Below are 23,611 nucleotides of genomic sequence, written 5' to 3' on the forward strand. Positions count from 1 at the left end.
ATGTGGAAAAAAGTAAACTTGTTGATCAGGAAATAAAATACATGTTGGAAAATGATATTATTAGACATTCTACTTCAAATTGGAGTTCGCCCTGTGTTATTGTACCTAAACCTGATGGAACTGTTAGATTTTGCACAGATTACAGGAAAGTGAATGCTGTAACAAAGACAGATGCTTACCCTATTCCTAGGGTGGATGATTGCATAGATAGAGTGGGAAAGGCAAAATTTCTTACAAAGATTGACCTATTAAAAGGGTACTGGTGTGTTCCATTAACAGATAGAGGAAGGAAGATTTCAGCCTTTGTAACCCCTTCTGGATTGTATGAATACAATGTTTTGCCATTTGGAATGAAAAATGCTCCGGCAACATTTCAAAGAATGATTAATTCGGTGATTCATGGGTTAAAACATACAGATGCCTACATTGACGACTTAGTGACCGGGAATGATACTTGGGAAGATCACATCTCTGCGTTAGAAAGGTTGTTTGAAAGACTTTCCGAGGCTAACCTTACAGTTAACTTGGCTAAAAGTGAATTTGGCCATGCCACTGTGACGTATCTTGGTTATGTTGTAGGTCAAGGCAAGCAAGCTCCTGTTCAGGCAAAAGTTCAAGCAATATCTGAGTTCCCTATTCCCACAGGTACGAGGACTGTTAGAAGATTTTTGGGAATGGTTGGATATTACCGAAAATTTTGTAAAAATTCTGCTGATATTGCTCTTCCCCTAACTAATCTTCTGAAGAAGGGAGTAAAGTTTGTTTGGACAGATTCTTGTCAAGAAGCATTTGAGAAGCTGAAAGCCATTTTATGCTACCATCCTGTGTTCAAAACACCTGACTTTGAAAAGCCATTTTCATTAGCAGTAGATGCCAGTGATGAAGCTGCAGGAGCTGTGTTGTTGCAGAAGGGTGACCTTGATGATATTGACCGTCCTGTAGCTTACTTTTCAAAGAAATTTAATGAGCATCAAAAGAATTATTCCACCATAGAGAAAGAATTACTGTAGCTTGTTTTAGCCTTGCAACATTACAGTGTATATGTTTGCACCGCTCAGAAACCATTGACTGTGTATACAGATCATAACCCATTGGTGTTTCTGAGCCGAGTCAAAAACAAGAACAGAAGGCTGTTAAACTGGAGTTTAATTTTGCAAGAGTTTGATCTCATGATAACTCACATTAAAGGCAAAGATAATGTGATTGCTGATTGTCTTTCCCGATGTTAAATGGGAAACATGTATCTGTACTAATCTGATAGTCTGTAGTTGTGTAGCATGATAATTATTAACATTACTAACTCTATGCGCGGTTAAATTTTTCTTGGGAAAATTTTTTTTAGGTGGGAGCTGTTACAGACTCAGTGAAAGTCCCTTTAAGATAGAGAGTGTGCGTGTATGTGTGTGTGGGGTGTGCTTACGTCAATAGAAGATAAAGGACGTAATGACGTTGTTGAAGAAGTTAGAAGAAGAAGAAGGAGAGAGAGAGAGAGAGAGAGAGAGAGAAGGGAGAGAGACACCAGCCTGCTAGTTTTCTCTATCGATGGATGAGAAACTATAACTGTGTCTGCCACTGAAATCCATGTATGGAAGTTGGAAGTAATCCGGTGGAGTTCACTTTGTTGCTGACTTGTAGAAGGAAACAGGTATTTGTGTGTGTGGACGACCACGATTCGGATGCTTTTTGGGGTGAGGAAGTCACTACCGAGTAAACACTGAAGTGTCGCTGGGGTTCCATCGTGGAACATTTGGATTTCGTATTTACTCTCTCTATGTTTCTCTACGTCTACGTCTTATCTTCAGACAACGGTGGTTGTTGAAGAAGCCCTTGCTCATGTTTCACCTTATGGCTTGCGGAACTGAACTTTAAGAACCATTCTTGAACTTGGAGTTTGGGACTTTGCCACACACACACACACACGAAGAGTTTAGTTTTTGGGGTTAACGTTCGAGGTTTAACATTTTTGAATTCTAACATACTAAGATTTTTACTTTTATTTTACGTATTATCATAAGTAGTGATTAATAAAATAGTTTTTAACACTGAATCATGCTCAGTGTGTTTCTTTTGTTGCTGGTTCGTGACATTGCACACCCATCCCCCTCTCTGGTTCTATCCACATAGTTCACCCACAAGTTCCCTCTCACCCGCCCTCCCCTCCCCTACTCCCCTCCCCTCCACCTATCTGGTTCTGGTTCCCTTTGCCATTCACCTCTCCCCTAATGGTTCCCATTCTCATCTCCTTTACTTAGAGTCCAGCACTGGTAGTCCTTTGTGTTCCTGCCTATCTCCCTCCAGCAGCTGTCTCCAATCTTTACACACTCCTCCCCTCCTCAGCTCCATCTGCCTCTCATTTTGATTGCCTACCTCCATTTATCATCCACCCACCTGTCTCCCAACTCCATCCCTCTCCCTCCCATACCTGCTCATCCTGCCCACCTTCCTTCACCCCTCCTCAGTCCACCACTCACCTCAGGCCCCTGTCTTACCACTCCCCCTCTCTTTACTATACTGCCCATCTCCCCTTTCCACTCTCAGTCCAGTTGCAAGGTTTGGGCCTGATACATCGACAATCCCTCCCCACCCCCCAGATGCTGCTTGACCTATTGAGTTCCTCTAGCAGATTGTTGAGATTTCCAATGACATCTTGTCTTCATCTGGTCAAGGTCAAACCTAACATTCTGAACTCATCTAACATTAGCAGAGACCTGATTTTTCCCGGGTGATACAAATACTAGGAACCACTTGCGAAACTTGTACTTTCACTGAGCTTGTTCAGTAACTTGCCTTGTCGTCATGCTCTCTCATGACCTGGCATATTAATTGTACAGAATCACGAGGTCATACAGTATCTCTAGGCAAGCTCACTCGCAGCACACTTCAGCTTAAATGCATTAATTTATTTAAATATTTCTTGATCTGAACTTCCAACCTGAACTACAGTTTATAGAGGGGTCAGGAATGTAACAAATAGCATTTTCACAGGATCGAAGATGACTTGCTTCCTTTCCTGCTTACAGAAGTGAGTGGTATCTGTCCACGAGTTCTTTCAGTCAACACAGGCACACCTCAAGGATGCATGCTTAGCCCACTGCTCTACTCTATCTACACTCATGACTGCGTGGTTAAACACAGCTCAAACGCCATCTATAAATTCGCCAATGACATCACGGTCGTTGGTAGAATCTCAGATGGCAACGAGGAGGCATACAGGAGTGAGATAGGTCGGTTGATTGAGTCGGATCACAACAACAACCTTGCACTCGACATCAGTAATTGATTGTGGACTTCAGAAAGGGGAAGTAGGGAGAATACACACCAGTCCTCATTGAGGAGTCAGCAACGGAAAGGGTGAACAGCTTCAAGTTCCTGGGCGTCAACATCTCAGAGGATCTATCCTTGGCCCAACACATTGATGCAATAATGAAGAAGGCATGCCAGTAAGCTGTACTTTGTTATAAATGTGAGGAGATTCACTATGTCACCAAAGACTCATAAAAATTTCTATAGGTGTATGGCGGAGAGCATTCTGACTGATTGCGTCACGGCCTGGTATGCAGGCTCCAATGCACAGGATGCTGCAGAGGGTTGTAGACTCAGCCAACAGCTCCATCATGGGCACAACCCTCCCCACCATTAAGGACATCTTAAAGAGGCGTGCCTCAAGAAGGCGGCATCCATCATTAAGGACCCTCATAGAACATTACAGCACAGTACAGGCTCTTCGGCTCATGATGTTGTGCCGACATTTTATCCTACTCTAAGATCTATCTAACCCTTCCCTCCCACATAGCCCTCCATTCTTCTATCATTCATGCGGCTATCTAAGAGTTTTTTAAATGTCCCTAATGTATCTGCCTCCACCACCTCTGCCGGCAGTGCGCTCCACGCACCCACCACTCTCTGTGTAAAAAAACTTGCCTCTGACTTCCCCCCATACCTTCCTCCAATCACCTTAAAATTATGCCCCCTCGTGTTAGCCATTTTTACCCTGGGAAATCTGGGACATCATCTGGGACATGCCCTCTTCTCATTATTACCATCGGGGAGGAGGTACAGGAGCCTGAAGACCCACACTCAATGATTTCGGAACAGCTTCTTCCCCTCTGCCATCAGATTTCTGAACGGTCCACAAACCCATGAACACTACCTTGTTATTCCAGTTATGTGCACGATTTATTTTTGTAATTTATGGTAAGTTTATGTCTTTGCACTGTACTGCTGCCACAAAACAACAAATTTCATGTCATCTAAGTCAGTGATAATAAATCTGATTCTGACTCTGGTTCTGATTCAGGTGGGATAGCACAAATGGACGATGTTCAGATTTCAGGACATCAGTACATTCACCATTCATCTAATCTGCCATGACCCAAAGTTTGCAGTTTCCCCAAGGATGACAATCCTTTTGTTTTTGCTTCAGAAATTAGTTTAGCTCACTTTGTAAACTTAAATGTTTACAGGACAAACTTTTCTTTGTAAATGTGGAGGAGTTGGTGAGGCCGCATATGGAATATTGTGTTCAGTTTTGGTCGCCCTGTTACAGGAAAGATGCCATTAAACTGGAAAGAGTGCAGAGGAGATTTACGAGGATGTTGTCCGGACTCGAGGAGCTGGGTTATGGAGAGAGGTTGAGCAGGTTGGGACTTTATTCATTGGAGCTTGGGATATTGAGGAGTGATCTTACAGAGGTGTATAAAATCATGAGGGACATAGATAGGGTGAATGCGTAGAGTCTTTTTCCCAGGGTTGAGGAATTAAGAACTGGAGGACATGGGTTTAGGGTGAGAGGGGAGAGATTTAATAGGAACCTGAGGGGCAACTTTTTCACCCAAAGGGTGGTCAGTATATGGAATGACCTGCCAGAGAATGTGGTTGAGGCAGGTACATTAACAACACTGAAAAGGCACTTGGACAGGTACATGGAGAGGAAAGGTTTAGAGGGATATGGGCCAAATGTGGGCATTTGGGACTGTGTAGATGGGAAGCTTGGTTGGCATGGACCAGTTGGGCCGAAGGGCCTATCTCTGTGCTGTATGACTCTATGACTGAGAGTTATGCATCACAAGGTACAAAAGAAATGGGTTCCAAATGCAAAAACAATTGTATAGACAGTAAACATATTTATCAAAGAACTGAAACTATTAGGATGAGAGAAAAGGGAAGAAACTCATTACAAAAAAAGTTAAAAAAAAATGGAGCCAAGAAAAAAGCATAAGGAAGGAACAGAGACCACAGATTTCCTGTGCATCCTTCTCACCAATCACTTGTGTCTGTGAGCTTTAAGAGTTTGGGAAGCATGCTTCCTGTTAGATGGTGCAGATGGCTTTTAGTAGATAAGCTACAGAGTACCTGAGTATCATTGAACTGAAGAGGTTTGACATTTGAATTGGTATTTCTGCAAAAATAATGTTCAAATGGATCAGGGATGTTATATGTCTAACTCATTGCATTGAACAACTTTGTAACACTGTGAGAAAGTGGGAAGTCAACCAGAGTAGTATTTCTTCATAACTCAGAGTTATCCAAATGTGATCAGAATGGAATTGAAATTGGTTTATTATTATCACGTGTACCAAGATACAGTAAAAAGCTTTTAGTATTTTGCAGGTAATGAAAAAAGAAGATAAGATAAGATCTCTTTATTAGTCACATGTACATCGAAACACACATTGAAATGCATCTTTTGCGTAGTGTTCTGGGGGCAGTCCACAAGTGTCGCAACGCTTCCGGCGCCAACATAGCATGCCCACACCTTCCTAACCCATACGTCTTTGGAATGTGGGAGGAAACCGGAGCACCCGGAGGAAACCCACACAGTCATGGGGAGAACATACAAACTCCTTACAGACAGCAGCCGGAATTGAACCCTGGCTGCTGGCGTAATAGCGTTATGCTAACCACTACACTACCATGCCTGCCCAAAACAATGCAGAATATAGTGTTACAATTACAGAGAAAGTGCAATGCAGGTAGACAAATATAGTGCAAGGGCTATCACGAGATAGATCTTTAGCATATGAGAGGTTCGTTCAAGAGTCTGATAACAGCGAAATTGAAACTGTCCTTCAGTCTGGTGGTGCATGTTTTCAAGCTTTTGTATCTTCTGCCCGATGGTAGAGGGGGGAAGAGAGAATGACTGAGGTGGGAATGGTCCTTGATTATGTTGGCTGCTTTCCCGAGGCAGCTGGAGATCTAAACAGAGTCAGTGGAGGGGAGGCTGGTTTGCGTGATGGACTGGGCTGCAATCACAATTCTTTGCAGTTGCTTGCAGTCTTGGGTAGAGCAGATGCCATACCAAGTTGTGATGCATCCAGAAAGGATGCATTCTATGGTGCATCTGTAAAAATTGGCAAGAGTCAACAGGGAATGTGACAAATGTCCAAAATCTGTGTTTCGCTGTATATGTGGATGCCAACTTTAAGCTTGTATGTTGCCTCAAGACTGGACTGAACATTGGCAAAGGACGTCAGGTTTGTTGCCATGTATTACAAAAATGATACAAGTTTCCTCGGTGGTTTGAATTGAGGTTGAGTTTTATTTTAAGCTAAACTTAAATGTTCCTCTTCATGGTCCAGAAGTGTCCATGCTATAATCAGGGGTTTGGTGAATTTAGGGGGATTTATGCTGCAAACTATTTTACTTGAAATGGTTTCTAGTGTTTTTTATTTGCATACCAGAGGTCCATTTACCTAACTGATGAGCGACCACCAACCTGGAGAAAGATATCTATGGGATTCAGGCTGATGTAATTGGTGACAAGAGATTGGAACTATGCATTTTTATGTTGGTACACAGTTCAAGAGGATTTCTCCAATGTAGATGAATTTAAGATTATGGTTAATACTTTACAGACTCGATATTTTAAAGATTTATCCAGACAAGGTAGAAGTATGGAAGACACAAGAGACTGCAGATGCTGGAATCTGGAGCAAACAACAAACTGCTAGAGGAACTCAGCAGGTCAGCCAGCATCTGTGGAGGGAAGTGGACAGTTGATGTTTCAGGTTGAGACCCTTCATCTGGACTGAAGAGTAGAGGGGGGAATAGCCAGTATAAAGAGGTGAAGGGAAGGGGTTGGGCAAGACCTTACAAGTGGTAGGTGGATTCCAGGTGAGGAGGGAAGAGTGAAAATAGTGACAGAGGCTGGGAAGTGATGGGGGGGGGGGGGAAGGGGAAAACAGAAGGGCTGCAGATGATGGAATCTGATTGGAAAAGAATGTGGAGCATGGAGCCAAATAAGGGAGGTGTGGAGGGCAGGTGGGAACAGTGGGGAGAGGGGACCTAGCAGGAGGAGTGTGTGGACGATGGGTAGATGGAGTGGGAGTGAGAGTGGGTGGGGCAGGGGAAAGAAATAGGGTGATGGGGTTGGGGTGTGTGCAGGAGGAACTGGGTAGATCAGGAGGAGAGAGAAAAGGGACAGAGGAGGAGGAGCAGGTTACCTGAAATTGAAGAATTTAATGTTCATGTCGCCTGGTTGTGGACTCAACAGACAGAATATGAGGTGCCGTTCCTCTACTTTGCACTTAGCCTCACCTTGGCAATGGAGGAGGCTGAGGACAGACAGTTTGGTGAGGGAATGGGGAGGAGAAGTACTCTAGACCCTGTTGCTGATTGGTCAACAGTCTTGTTCATTAATCAGATCTGAGAAGAGGCTTGTCTCCGTAGCTTGGGTTTGCACTCATTTGGTTGTTAATGTTGCAGGAAGATAACTAATGCTCCTGACATGAAATTTGAATGCTCTTGGCTTCTAAAACTGCAGCAATATTCCTATCATGCCTGGATTCCTCAAGCTTTGGCTATTTACAATCTGTACCTGAACTGTCTGACTTTAGGTAAAGAGGATAAGTCTTTGCAGGGGGAAATTTGTAGTCAAAATTGAGGAAACAAACAATCAGGGTTGATTTCTCAGTTTGGAAATGTTTCAGCTGCTTCTTTACACTGTTAGACATTTTTAATATTTCTTTATAAATGATTGCAATTAGCATAAAAAAATATAGGATTCCTATTCCAAGTGAGCAAACTAATTACAAAAGGTTAGTTGTATAAATATTAAATTAAATTATTTTTGCATAATAGATTTTACTTTTTCTCACAGACCAGTTGGCAATGCTGATTATTCTCACTTGTTAGAATCTTGTTAACCAAACTAAACTTTTTTTTAATTACCTGATCCAATTGGTGCTATGCAGAACTACTCATTTTAATTTGCAATTGAAGAGGTAAGAGCATTTCTTCACTGTAATTGGATCAAATGTTTTGTTAAATAAATGCAATAGATTGTAGACTGATCATTAGTCTTAAACTCCTGCTTTTTTTAAGATTGAAGATGATTTTAATTAATACTTTAAATTTTTTATCTCATCATGGAATAAAATCCTTTAGTTAAAATAAAACATGCCAGGGTCTTCCATTTCAAATAAAATGTACTTTCCCCAACACAGTGCCATTATTGCTTTAATCCAGTAATCTTTCTTCACATCCCTCACCCTGACTTTCTCAGTAACTTTTTGAAACTCTCATAAATCTTACACTTAGGAAGGAGAAAATCAGTTAGAATGGCAAAAGGTCATGAATAATGTCAGGATTACCTACGTAGGAAAAACACATTCGAATTCCTATTTGATATTCAAGCCACTTCCTTAATTACCAAATAAAATAGTTAGACTTTAATATTCAAAAATAGAGATTCTCGCATTACTCACAATAACCAGATATTGCTATTGTGGGACTTGGGCCTATGTTTCTTTCAATATTAATTCAGATTTAATTGGGTGTTAATTAAAAAGCAATAATTTTTAAGCGAAAGAAAAGGAACCAATAAAGCACATGCTGAGAACAAGAAGAAAATCCAGGCTTGTTTTATTTCCCAGAATCTTTTCAAATAACTGGAAAACTAAAAAAGATGTTTAGTTTTCCATACTGAAAATAAAATGTCAATACTCATAGCAAAAGATGATAAAACGAACCTTGTGGTGGGTGTCAGCTGCCAATGAGGGATGTTGCTACCGGGGAGAGGTGGAGGGTCCTGTTGTCAAGTCTTGTAACTCTGAAGGGCGTCGTCAAGTGCCGAGTGCAGTGGAGCAGCCGGTTGCTGCACCGTGTGCCGCCTGTGAGAGGCGCTGCGGAGCGGCCTCTGGTTATGCCATGTGGCGCCCGCGAGAGGCGCTGCGGAGCGGCCTCGGGCTGCTGCGCCGCGTGGCGCCCGCGGGGGGCGCTGTTGGCGCCACCCGGCAGTGCGCCTGCGCTGGAGCCCCCACCCTCAACAACACCCCCCCTCACCCCGAACAACAGCTGGCGGCGGAGAGAGAGAGATAGAGAGAGAGCGGGGCTGAGTCTCGGGGCGGCCTGTCTGAGCCGAGCTCCTCATCGTAAGTGACAACCCTGGCGTCCGGCCGCTGCCCGCGGCTCCGAGGAAGGAGCGAGGCACTCGGGCCGCCCGTGGGGTGGGAGGGAGGGTCGGTCCGCCTGCGGGGTAGGGGCCCGGGGCCGCTCCGGGCCGCGGCTCCGGATGTCCCAGCACCCCGCGGCCTGCCCTGGCGCCGGGCTCTGGGGGGAGGAGCCTGGTTCTGGCGGAGCCAACGGGTCTGCTGGCAGCCCGGTTAGGCGAGCCGGTCCCGGTGCACTCGGTGCTGACGTCTGGCTGCAAACGGTGACAGGTCTCGGTGGCATTTCACACCCGTGGCAGAGCCAGCAGCCTTGCCTTGCAGCACAGCCCGTGTTTGCAAACAGCTGGGCGAAAGATCAAATCAGAACTTCCACAGCTGCTTCAAACAGTTCCTTCCTCTGACAGTTTACAAAACTATTAAGCTTGATTATTCTGAAACTCAAACTCGAGTTTATTGTCAGATGCACAAGTACATGTATGCACAGGTGCAATGAAAAACTTACTTGTAGCAGCATCACAGACACATTGCATCAGACACAACGTTCACAAGGAAACCATTATACAAAAATTATACAAGAAAGAACACAATTAGAACTTCAAGCTCAATGGTTTTGGAAACTGTCAGAAGCAGGAATTATTTGAAGTAGTTGTGGAAGTTTTGTGTTGATTTGATCTTTTGCCCACCTGTTTGTAAACATGGGCTGCGCAGCAGTGAAATGGACTTGGAAACGGTGAGAGCTCTGCTGTTGGAAGTGAAAATGGGGTCTGTGGGTTAAATGCTGTTCATTTTCTAGTAAGTCCTTCTGACAGGAACCACAACGTTAGAAAAGGTCAATTATTAGATATTGAAAAGGTGGACAAAATTTGATCAGTGTCCTGAAACTGTTCACCAATTATCACAGCACATCACACCTGATGTATTTTGGTAACCTGCTGTTGACAGAAAGTAAATTAACATAGGTTGCAGGGCACACGTTTCATTGTTTCAAGTTAGTTCTACTTCTGAAGTGAAACTTGTTGAAACATTTGAATGTTTCTATGGTTGACACTTTAATTGTGTGTGAATATAAACTTCAGAGTCAGATCAATTTATTGGCATGTACACCAGGGTGCAATGATATTCCATGCTCACGTGAAGTTCACAGAACATTCTGAAGTGATCTAAGTATGCCATATAATTATATTTTTCTGAAATTTGTGATTTTCTGCGCTTAACTGGCCCATACGTGGCGAGCCAAAGCTAAGTTCAGCTCCCTATTTTGCTGATTGTAAAAGCTGTGATTTTTATTTATAGTTTTTCAATGACTCGGACATTCAGAGATATTTAAATTTCTAAAATTGAAAAATTTTTAATTAAAAATTAAAGTAGGTAATTAAAACAAGATCAATTAATTAAAAACCATAAACAAAATTAAAATAACAATAAAAAGTGCCTTTGCTTCTTAATCTACAATCCTCATTGAAATCGGTGGTCATGGATCCTGCACAATGTCAGGCCTTCCTCAAATTCTTGAAGCAATTTTTTCCGTCCCGGGATTTTAGCAAAATTGGGCTCTGTATGAAGTCCAACGGCAGCGCGGTCTCCTGAATTTGTCATTAAGTTCTGAGCATCAGCATTTGACAATGCATGTGTAGAAATCCCAGAATTCCTGTCGTTTAATTGGCAATTCCAAACACAATCATTGACATTAGCCAGAATGATCCAGCCCCTTATATGTAAGTTGCATATTTTTAACATTGTAGGTTAAGAAGATAGCATATTGATTTTATTTCTGTTTCAGTAAATTTGATTATTTTTTAACAAAATGTGGATTTGATTTGAAATAGATTTGTGCTTTTAAAAACAAATCTGGAATCATTTACAAGTATGCTTCAGTTGGAAATAATAAGGAAAAAGATTAAATCTTGGAACCTGGAGGTGAAATTAAAAATATTGAAGGTGGACAGTAAATAAGTTAATGTTTGTAAACCAAATATGGCTCAAAGTTTTAAGTTGGATTGTGCCAATTTATTAAATGTACTCTTTTGAAGATTGATTTCCTGTAACTAGTCATTTCCTCAGTAATATTGACAAGTACTGTTTAGAGAACAGATTGCTTAGTTTTTCAAAGGGTTAGGCTGAAGTTTTCACTTGTTAAACTATTGAAGTCCATCGTGTCACCTTATGTATTGACAGGCTATCATTGTATTTAAAACTTGCTACAAAATTGCTCAGATTTGACATGATTTATATTCAGTTTTCCTGATATTGTAATATAAAACTAGTTTGAAATAGATGTACATTGGAGCGCTTTGTCCCTTTAAATGGGAGCATATGAAATTATAGCTGAGGAATTGGACAAAGAGAAAGCAATATTGCTCTATGAATGACATAACTGAAATATTGAATTTACATGTGACAGTAACCATAATTTCAAGTTGTGACATTTCAACCTGTAACTACCTAACACAGGAAAGTGAGCCCATGGGCAGGATAAATTCCTTCAGGTGTTTTTGTAGTTGACTTGCATTCTAGTTGAGATTGGTGTTTCTTTGGTACAACACATCTTCCTGCAACTCACTTGGACAACACACAAACATAGTAAAACACTTATCCTTCTTGTTGCCACAGTTTCTTTGCAATAGTTGAAATTCTTTGTGACCTGGTAATTTAAAATTAATTTGGCAAGGCAAGCTGACAACCTGGGTTGAGCTGTTTTATTCTGGTAATTGTCTGTATCATATAAAAGTTTCACTTCATTTATTATCTAGCATTCAGCTAAAATATGTTTTAGTTTGCTGAAGGATGTTCTGACAAAGGGCCTTTGACCTGAAACATTAACTGTTTCTCATTCTATAGCTGCTGCCTGATCTGCTGAGTGTTTCCAGCATCTTTTTATTATTGTTTTATATTGGTGAATAAAATATGTAGGTATTACAAGTAAAGTGTTTTTTGACTCCTTTTGTCATCAAGGATTTCCTGAGGAGCAAACAAAGTTAACCTTGTGTCGTTCTTTCCTGAGTGACAGCTAAACTTCAGGATTAGATAATGCAGTGAAAGTGTGTTGTGAAAATATTTTTCTTTGGATTAAGCATCTAAGAATTTTGTGCACTTTTTTTAATTTGGTAAAAGTGAAAGCTTTCCTAATGGTTTAGATGGTTAAAAAGTGTAGCTGGCTCAACCAGAACAAGATGATCTCAACCTGGATCTTGGCTGTTTACAGCAGTTTGCTTCACTACCCTTGGACAATCGAGGGGGAAGCCCATTAGACGTTGTTTTGCAGGCTTTCCTCTCCCCCCCAATCACCAAAGTATTTGAATGAATGTTGAAGGAGGATGTGATTGGATTCAACTATGATAGTAACTCAATGACTTGGCAACATTTTGTTTAGGCTTGAACATAGAGAATTGCTGCTTAGGCAAGGTAATAGAAGGAGTACATCGTGGAGCTGTGCTCAGGAAGAAGTGAGTAGATTAGGGGAGAAAAATAGGAGCTGAAGAAACTGCAAAAGTATTGCTCAATTGGTTTCAGCTTATTTATTTAATCTGCAATAACTTTCCATTCAACAATGTCTGCATTGGACTTGCCAATGTGTCCTTCAACATCAAAATATCACCAAAAGTGCAGCTGATAAATATGGAGAAAGAGAAACGGCATTTGGGATCTGATGCAAGACCATTGATTCAAAATATTAACTGTTTCTCTCTCTGCAGATGCCACCTGACTTGCTGAATATTTGCAGCATCTTTTGGATTTCCAGCATCTGTTCTATTTCACTTTTTGTATTTAAATAGCTAACTATAAACACAAAGTAACTGCAACAGGTTTAGTTTATATCTGTGTACTATGCACCTGCTGCAACTTGACAAGATTCAATGCACATCATTGTGTGGCTGACAGAAATGCTGTTTTTGCATAGTTAAGAACAGAGTGATGTAACTTGGACATGAATTGTTGGATATTGTCAGTTACTTGCACATATTCCTCTTGTCTAAAGTGGTCATGCTGTTTAAAAATGCATAGTGGTAGATATCAAAAGCTTTAGTTATTTTGAAATGTTTTTGGTAAATGTTGAATAGAATATAGTTTTTCAGTTAGATTTATTTTTGTAAAGTAACGCAATACCAATTTTAAATGGGGGGGGAAAAGAAAGAAATATAATGTATAATAATGCTGAGATTTGAATCATGCACAACCTCAGTTTAGGATATGTGCTCGTTTAGGTTGCAAATCATCAAAATTTATCAGCAATATTTATTTGGTAAAGTCTGCTTCTGGTTGTCTGATTATTAGCAGTTTCAGATAACTTCCATTTGTTAGGGTATTCATGGTTATTTAGTTCATTTCAAAGCAGTATGTAAAATGTAAGCAGTTTGGGTAAATAAGTGTTGCTTCTGTTGTCTTTTTAAGAATGCTACATGAGTCATTGGGTCACAAATTGCCAATATACTTGTCCAGAGAAGTAAGAGGTAAATTTTCTCCTTTGGCTGGTGTTATTAAGGGAATGCATGAGAGAGGGATGTACTCTGAAGAAATGCTGTGTACTCTTTCATGCAAGAAGGGAACAGATGTAGTAAGTTGACCTGGGTTTCAAATTGAAAATCTTTTGAGGGGGCTTTGGGACAGCATTGGGGGAAGGATCAGTTTTCATTTGGGAATATTAGGAAGACCTGCTTACTGCATCTGCTTCTGTTCAGTGGAATTACCATTACCAAGTCACCATTGATCAGAAACTCAAATGGAGCAGCCATATAAATCCTGCAGTTACAAGAATAGGTCAGGGGTTAGATATGCTGCAGCAGGTGACACACCTCCTGACAACCCAAGCCCTTTTCTCCATCTATAAGGCATGAGTCAGCAGTATAATGGACTATTCTCCAGTTGCCTGCATGAGTCCAGCATGAACAAATCTCCAGAAGCTCAATGCCATCCAGGACAAAGCATCACAATTAATTGGCACTTCATTTACCATCCCTCTGCTACTAATGCACAGTGGCTACAGTGTGTACCATTTAAAAAAATCCACTCCATTTACTTTCTGGTGCATGAGAACATCACCACTTGCAATGTTACATTCAAGTCACACACCATCCTGACTTGGAAATATATCACCAGTCTTCATTGTTGCAGGGTCTAAATCCTGGAACTCCCTACTCCACAGCACCTTCACCAGGAGGACTGCAGTACTTCAAGAAGGTGGCCGACCACAACTAATCAAGGGTAATCAGGGATTGGCAATAAATTCTAGCCTTGCTGCTGATGTCCAGTTCATGGACAACTAATTGAAGAAAAATCAAAGTTTGATCTTTTTTGTTTCCTATGATGCAAATATGTTCATTAAATATTAGTTGTTCGATGGCACCATTATTTGCTTAAGCAATGGTAGTTTAAATATTTTTCTGTGCACAATTTAAAATAAAGACTGTATTTTAGAGATTTGGTCATTCTTTGATTTGAAGGCATCTTATAGTACATAAGCAACACAAGTCTTTATGGGAAACAGCCTCAGATTTTACATGAATGTAAATCTGGTACACTGTAATTCATCGTGGGTTCCAAATTGACTCCTAAACAGAGTATAGCAATCTAAACAATAGCAGCAACGAGCATTTATTTAATCCATTTTAAGGCACCTTTTTCAAATAAACACTAACATTTCTCCATACCAGGGGCAATTGACCAAAGGTTCAATCTCACTAGTGACTTCTAAATAGCATCTTAAAGAAGAGAGGAGAAAGTTGGAGAAGCTCGGGAAGAAATTCTAGGACTTGGAGTTTAGGCAGCTAAAGCTATTTGCCTTGGTAGAACAATTAAAACTGAGGATGCTCCAGAGGTCTGTATTGAAGGTCTTTGAGAAGTTTGTAGATCTTGAGAAAGTTGAATAGATGGGGACAGATGAGGCCATGTGGGTATTAGAAAGCAAGGAAAATAATTTTTAAACTGAGAGGTTACCGTGCTGGTAGGTAGTATAAGATTGGGCAATGATGAAAGTAAAACAAAACTGCAAATGCTGGGTATCTGAAGTAAAAATAAAAAATGCTGGAAACACTCACAGATCAGGCAGCATCTGTGGAAAGAGAAACAGAGTTAATGTTTCAGGCACAATGCTGCCTGACCAGCTGAATGTTCCTGTTTTCATTTCAGACTTGCAGCATCTGCACTTTTTGATTTTAAAATTTCCTGGTCTCAACCAGTTCATCTTCACTATGGATGTACAATCCCTCGACACCTTCATCACATCTCTGGAGGGTCTGAGGGCCCTCCACTTCCATGAACTGAGTTCCAACCGGTCCCACTCCACCAACGCACTTATTTACCTGACTGAGCTCATCCTTACATTGAACATCTTATCTTCCAACTCAACACACTTTTTCCAGATCAAAGGTGTAGCTATGGGCTCCAGGGCTCAGCTGTCTTTTTGTGGGATATGTGGACTGCTTTTTGTTTCAGTCTTCCTGGGACTTGTTCACTCAACTCTCTTTCTGGTACATTGATAATTGCATTGGTGCTGCTTCCTGCACTTGTACAGAATTCAAGTTTAATTACTTTTACTGCCAGTTTCCACCATGCTCTCACCATCACGTGGCCCATCATTGATTCTTCCCTACTCTTTTTGGATCTGTCTTCATTCTTTGTATATAGGCTGTCCATAAACATCCAGTAAAAGCCCACATACTCCAGCTGTTATCTTTTGTATATTTCCCCTTGCCTTGCATCCTATAAGGACTCCATTCTATTCTCCACTCAGTCTCCACTGTATTTGCTCTGATGTTGAAACCTTTTGCACCAGTGTCTTTGAAATATTTTCCTATAGTTTCACTGTAACGGACAGAATCCTTGAATCCATTTAATTTATTTCCCACACCTCTGCTCTCGCCCTTGCTCTCTCCTGAACAGAGCAAGGATAGAGTGCCCCGGCCCTCATCTTCCACCCCACTAGTGTCTGCATTCAACGGATCATCCTTTACACTTTCTGCCAACTCCAACAAGATTCCATCGCCATATTGCATATTCCCCTCTTTTTTCTAGCACTTTGTAGGGATCATTCTCTTCACAACTCTCTGGCCCACTCTTCTGTTTCCACCAAGCTCTCCCTTGTCTTATGGCACTTTCCCATGGAACTACAGCAGGTGCAACACCTGTCCTTTCACCTCTTCCCTTCGCTCCATCTAGTGACCCAAATGTTCATTCCAGACTAAGTAGCGATTCACCTTCATTTCATCCAGTCTAATGTATTACCAACTGTTATCACTTGGAAAGGTTGGGGCTAATCAAAGATAGCCAGCATAGCTTTGTGAAGGGCGGATCATGACTGACCAATCTGATAAAATTTTTTTTGAAGATTTATTAAAATGTTTTGATGAGGACAGTGCAGTTGGTGTGCTTTACTTCAGTATGGTCTTTGACAAGGCCCCATATGTGAGACTAATCCAAACTGTTAGGGCCCATGAGATCCAAGGCAAGTGGCAAATTGTATTCAAAATTGGCTTGGTGATAGGAGACAGAAGGTAATGATAAAGGGTTGTTTTTGGGATTGGATGCCTGTGACTAGTGGTGTTCCACAGAAATTGGTGCTGTGACCCTTGCTATTTGTATTATATGTGAATGATTTGGACATGGATGTGGGAGGCATGATCAGTAAGTTTGCAGATGAAACAAAGATTGGGATAGTTGTTGATGACATGGAGGATAGTCTTGGGCTACAGGGTGATATTGATATGTTGGTGAAATGGCAAATGGAGTTTAATCCTCATAAGGTGATGCGTTTTGGGAACACTAATAAGGCTAGGGCATACACCTTGGATTGTAGGTTCTTTGGGAGTATTGAGGAATAGAGCAACCTTTGTGGGCAAGTCCAAAGATCCTTGAAGGTGGCAGTGCAGGTAGATAATATGGTTAAAAAGGCATATTGGATACTAGCCTTCATTAGTCAGGGCATTGGATTTAAGAGTAGGGAGGTAGTGCTCCAACTTTATAAAACATTGGTCATAGCACGTTACAGATTGGTGACTGCATTGCAGAGCACCTACGTTCAGCCACAGGAGTGACCCTGAGCTTCCTGTTGCCTGCCACTTTAATTCTCCATCCTACTCTCACTCTGACCTGTCTGTCTGTAGCCTCCTGCACCATTATAACAAGGCCCAATCCAAGCTTGAACAACAACACCTTCCAGACTGGATATTAAATTCTTCAACTTTGGGTAACTCACTCTTCCTGTCTACATCAGAACTGGCCATTTTCCAGTTATCCATCTGTAATTTTTGGTCATTTTTTTTCACTTTCTTGGCACAGCTTGCTGGGCATGTTCTGTAGCTCTGCCATTTACAACACACAACACAGGCAGAGAAGCATAATCATTCTCTAACAGCCCCAATTACCCATGTCATCTGATCTCACCTTTTCACAGTTATCTTCTTTGTCCTGTTCATTCCTCATGTCACTTTCCTTGCAACTTAAAACTACCATTTATTTTAAATCTCCCCTCTCCAGTTCTGATGAAGGGTCTCTGACCAGAAACGTTAATTCTGTTCCACTTTCCATATCAAGCCTGGGGATGGGGTAACTTGATTAGATGTGTGTGCTGATACAGGCAACACAGTTTTGTTTGAAATCAAGATTGTGCATTGAGGCAGATGGGAGGCTGGCCAGAAGAGCCTTAAACCTGTAGAAAACAAAGACTGAGGTGAGCTGCAGTTTCAGTATCAGCTGAACTGACCTAGGTAGTAGTCACACAGTGTTACAGAATTGGTATTCGTAGTTTTGAGAGAATTAAAGTTCAGAATCTCAAATCAGGATCAGATAGGACGCAAAGGTTGCAAATAATTTTGTTAAGCTTCAGAATTTGCTCGAACTGAACTTGGTCTAGAATACAAGATTAATTTCAGGCTATTTCACTATGTAATTAATGCACTCCAATCCAATGGCTTCCGCTATGTAATTGATGACAATTTTGGACAGCACGACAATTTGGAGACAGTGCAGGAACTGAGGTAGTGGTGAGGTAAAAGTAGGTGAGCTTATTGCAAACATTGATTCTACCAGTTTGTTTTCAGATAAAGTTGCCAAATGGCAATTTGTGGAGAACGTGACTCAGCATTGATGGGAAAAATCCTCAGAAGAGGGGAATACAGAAGGAATGGTGTGGAAGCAGGAAAGAAGGCCATTGTGGAAGGGAAAGAAATAGAATACTCCATGAAATCTTAGAACATAAATAGAACAGTACAGCACAGGAATAAGCACTTTAGTCCACTCTGTCCGCACCATATTGCCAAATTAAATGAAACCCATGTGATCTATATCCATCCATTCCCTGCCTGTTCACGTGTCTGTCTAAATGCCTTTTAAACATTATCATATCTGCTTCTACCACCTCCTTTGGCAGTGCTTTCCAGGCACCTACTGCTCTCTGTGTAACAAAAAAATAAACTTGCCTTGCACATCTTCTTTAGACTTTCCCCTCTCACCTTAAACCTCTGCCCTCTAGTAATTTACATTTCCACCCTGGGGTGAAAAAGATTTATCTACTCTAACTATCTCTCCCTGTATCTGATCACCCCTCAGCCTTCAATGCTCCAGAGAAAACAACGTAAGTTTGTTGAATATCTTCTTGTAGCTAATGCGCTCCAATCCAGGCAGCATCCTGGTGAACCTTGCTCTAATGTTGGTCAATGCCTTGAATTCATTTATATTGGTGTAAAATTAAACTGCTTTGGTTTGATACTGCAGTCCTCAAAGTGCATCCTTTTGAAATCTAAAATCAGGAAAATATCTGCAACAGGTTTGTGATGGTTGGATGGCTATTTTCAATATTACCTCATTAAAACTGTATGAAGATAGTTACTGATTGATGTCTAAGTTTATTTGAAATGATTTGGTGAAAATGTTGATTAAATATAAATCTGTGTATCAAAAACAATTGTAATACACAGTTGAAAATCAAATTGGAATTGTAATTGTATCATGGGGCTTTAGGTTGTGCTTGGAATAAAAATTCATACAAATTCACTTCCTGGTGAGTTCCAAAACATAAATTTCCAGATCTGCTGAATTGTGGCGTGTTGCGAAAAAATATCTTATTCCTTTCTTTGATTTTTTTTTCCAATTACTGGTGGTCCCCATGTTTAGTCAAGATTCTGTTCCTGAGGAGTCTGTTGGTGGTGCTCCATGGACTAAGTCATAATTTGGCTTTGGTCCAGGCACTTTTCAATCTATTAAATACCACCCTTTAATAAGTCTTTTACAATACTGGCACAAGTTTAATTTTGATTTTTAACTGTGAAAATGACCACCAGATCTAAAGCCTTGGCTAATGCTAAAGGTAGTGGAGAACAACCTACTTTGGAAGCTATTTCTAATCTGGACAGAAAGTTTGATCGGAGCTTTGCCGAATTGAAGTCTATTTTAAAAGACTTTGAAGAAAAGCAAAATACACATATCCAGGAAAACGCCAAACAAAGGCACTTAATTGCTGAACTCGACCAAGCTGGTAAAGAGAGAGATGCCAAACTCCACTCACTTGAAAAAGCCTTAATTACGACCAAGCAAAACCTGGAAAAGCAACAACAGAGGATCATCGACCTGGAAGGACGCAGCAGGAGGAAAAATTTAAGGATTATCAATTTTCCAGAAAATACTGAGACTGGTAACCCTACGGAATTCTTCTCTAATCTTTTGGTCGATGTTTTTGGTTCCAAAACGTTCCCTCGTCAGCCCATTTTGGATAGGGCTCACAGAGCATTAAGATCCAAACCTGCTCCGGATCAAAAACCTCAGCCAGTAATACTGAGATTTCATTTTGTCAGCGTCAAGGAGCTCCTGATTCGTACTGCTCGTAGACGTGGAATGATTCAATTTAAACAATGGAAGTTTCGAATAGTTGAAGATTACACCCCAGAAGTTATGAAAGAAAGGCTGACCTACAAACCAATTATGGCTCGTCTTTATCAAAGTAATTATCATCCTGCATTATTATTCCCAGCAAGGCTGTGAATTACAGTGCCTGATAAATCTCGTAAATGATTTAAATCTATTCAAGAAGCCGAGAATTTTCTTTTGAATTAGCTTTTAATTTTAGAAGCTAAGAAATTGCGGAAGAGACAGTGTTTTTCCTTTGATTTACTACCTATTTGTTTTATTATCTAATTAATTTTTAGATTTAAACCTTTCTTTTTTCTTTTAATATTTTTAATGTCTTGTTTTCATAACAATTAAGAATTTAACAAAATAACTGATCATTTGCTTTCTTTTTGAAATAATTATTAAACTGTATTTTTTAACTGTTGGCTGTAAACGCCCTTTGGCTCTGTTTCAATCTCACAACTATGTTGTGAGTTTGTTATCTCTGTTTGTATTATGCTGTTCATTTTAAGACAAAACATAGGTGGTTTATATATTCAATTTGAACTATTGCCACCAATAGAACAGGGGTTAGGTCAATTAGAGGGTAGCGTACTGGCTGCCTATTGGCCAGTTTTCGGGCTGTTGGGGGAGGGGGGTGGGGTTGTTTTTATGTTTTTTTTCTTTGGGCTAAACTACAAATTTTTCTAAATTGTTGTCACATCCATTTCCTCTTTGAATATTTTTTTTACTTCTTCCTGTTGGTAAGACTTGGAAATATTAAGATTAACCCTTTACATACCATATTTTTTTTAACCTGTTAAAATGGATAAGACTATTAATTTTATTTCATGGAATGTTAATGGCTTAAATAATCCACTTAAACGTAAGAAGATTTTAAAAGTTTTTCATAGACTAAATGCTCAGATTATTTTCGTTCAGGAGACTCACATCAGGAAGAAAGATAATCAACGTTTTTTTAGATTTTGGAGGGGTCAACAGTTCCATTCAAATTCACAAGCAAAGGTGAAAGGAGCTTCTATTTTTATAGACTCCTCAATTTCGTTTGTTCATCATGAGACAATATCAGACCCAAATGGTAGAATTTTATTAATCACTGGTCTGCTTCATAATAAAAAAGTTGTTATGTTTAATGTTTATGCACCCAATGTAGATCACCCTGAATTTTTTAAACATCTATTTGCATTTTTTCCTAATTTAAATGAATACACTTTGATTATGGGTGGAGATTTTAACTGTTGTCTAAACCCTTCCATGGATAGATCTGTATCAAATCCTGCACTTCCAAACAAATCCGCTGTCTTTATTAATTCCTTTTTAGTTGAATCTGGAATTTTAGATGCTTGGAGATTTCTACATCCATATGATAAAAGAATTTTCATTCTTTTCTCATGTTTACCATAACTACTTGAGGATTGATTATTTTTTTTATTGATGCTAGATTAGCTCCACTTACTATGGACTGTAAATACGATGCAATTGCCATCTCTGATCATGCACCATTGATTTTGTCAATTAAATTACCAGATGTATCCTTTGATGTCAGACAATGGCGATTTAATCCTTCTCTATTACAAGACTCAGATTTCATCCAATTTATCAAAGAACAGATTTCATTTTTCTTTTTAACTAATTTTACTGAAGAAATTTCCGGTGGGATAATATGGGATACTTTTAAAGCATTTATCTGTGGTCAAATTATTTCATATTCCGCTGGCTTGAAAAAAACGAACTAATAATGAAATACATATATTGGTTGACAAGATTAAAGAAATCAATAAAAAATATTCTGATACTCCGAATCTGGAGCTTTTTAAAAAGAGAACAGAACTCCAATTACAACATAGTTTATTATTAACATCTTCAATTGAAAATCTACTACTTAAAAACAAAAGTCAATTTTATATACGTGGTGACAAATCAGGTAAATTATTGGTCAACCAATTGAAAGCTACTTTATCTAAACATCAGATTAATAAAATTTGTAAACCAGATGGTACTTACACGATAGATCCTGTTCAAGTCAACAAATCCTTTCAAGAATTTTATTCTTCTTTATACCAATCAGAATCCCCTGAGGATCCTACATCAATATATGAATTTTTAAGAGATCTGAAGATTCCCCAACTATCTTTAAATGAACATTCTACATTAGATACTCCCATTTCAGAGGAAGAAATAAAGAAAGTAATATTTTCAATGAACTCGGGTAAAGCACCCGGCCCTGACGGATATACAGCTGAATTTTTTAAATCCTTTTCTGATATTCTTGTTCCCTGGTTAGCCAAAATTTTTAAAGATGCTCTATCAGTGGGTAAACTACCACAGTCTTTCTATGAAGCAACTATTTCTTTAATTCTTAAAAAGGATAAAGATCCCACTGATTGTGCATCTTATAGACCTACTTCTTTATTAAATGTAGATTCAAAAATATTTTCCAAAATATTGGCCTTTAGACTGGAAAAGGTTCTCCCACAAATTATCTCTGAAGACCAGACAGTATTTATTCAGAATCGTTATTTACATTTTAATATCAGGAGATTAATGAATATTATCTATACTCCTTCATCCCAAATTCCAGAATGTGTTGTTTCACTAGATGCTGAAAAGGCGTTTGACAGAGTCGAATGGGAATATCTATTCACTACACTTCAAAAATTTAATTTTAGCCCTAAATTTATATCTGCGATTAAGATGATTTATTATACACCTATGGCTTCAATACTTACTAATAATCGAAGATCTCCTTTGTTTAGGCTTTTTCGAGGTACTAGACAAGGTTGCCCGTTAAGCCCTTTATTATTTGATATTGCTTTAGAACCCTTGGCTATTGCACTTAGGGACTCTTCAAATGTATGTGGTATTACTCGCGGACAGATGATTCATAAGATATCTCTCTACGCCGATGACCTGTTACTTTATATTTCTAATCCGGATGAATCTATCCCTGCAGTGCTATCACTACTAGATCAGTTTAGTGTTTTTTCTGGCTATAGATTAAATTTTAATAAGAGCGAACTTTTTCCATTGAATATGCAAACCCCAATTTATAGCCAATTACCTTTTAGATTGGTAACTGACTATTTTATGTATTTAGGTGTTAAAATTACCAAGAAATATAAGGACTTATTTAAAGCTAATCTATTGCCTTTAATTGACCATGTTAAACAATTATTTACTAAGTGGTCTCCACTGTCTTTATCATTGGTATGCCGAATTAATGCGATTAAGATGAATATTTTACCAAAATTTTTATATTTATTTCAAGCGATTCCAATTTTTGTCCCGAAATCTTTTTTTGACTCAATTGATTCTAAAATTCGTTCATATATTTGGCAGAATAAAAACCCAAGGTTAAGAAATATTTACAAAATTAAAAAAGGATG

At 39.6% G+C, this 23,611-nt stretch overlaps 1 protein-coding gene across 3 annotated transcripts in view; it reads left to right on the forward strand.

Moving 5' to 3' along the window:
- Positions 1–9,249: 9,249 nt before the first annotated feature.
- Positions 9,250–23,611, forward strand: part of LOC127572583 (lysine-specific demethylase 4C-like) — a 276,139-nt gene continuing 261,777 nt past the window's right edge. For all 3 annotated transcript variants that reach the window (XR_007956643.1, XM_052020000.1, XM_052020001.1), the window contains exon 1: positions 9,250–9,371. The gene's annotated coding sequence lies outside the window, so the exon portion shown is untranslated. The remainder of the gene's footprint in view (positions 9,372–23,611) is intronic.

Source organism: Pristis pectinata, chromosome 7 (assembly GCF_009764475.1).
Source record: "Pristis pectinata isolate sPriPec2 chromosome 7, sPriPec2.1.pri, whole genome shotgun sequence".
Lineage (NCBI taxonomy): Eukaryota > Metazoa > Chordata > Chondrichthyes > Rhinopristiformes > Pristidae > Pristis > Pristis pectinata.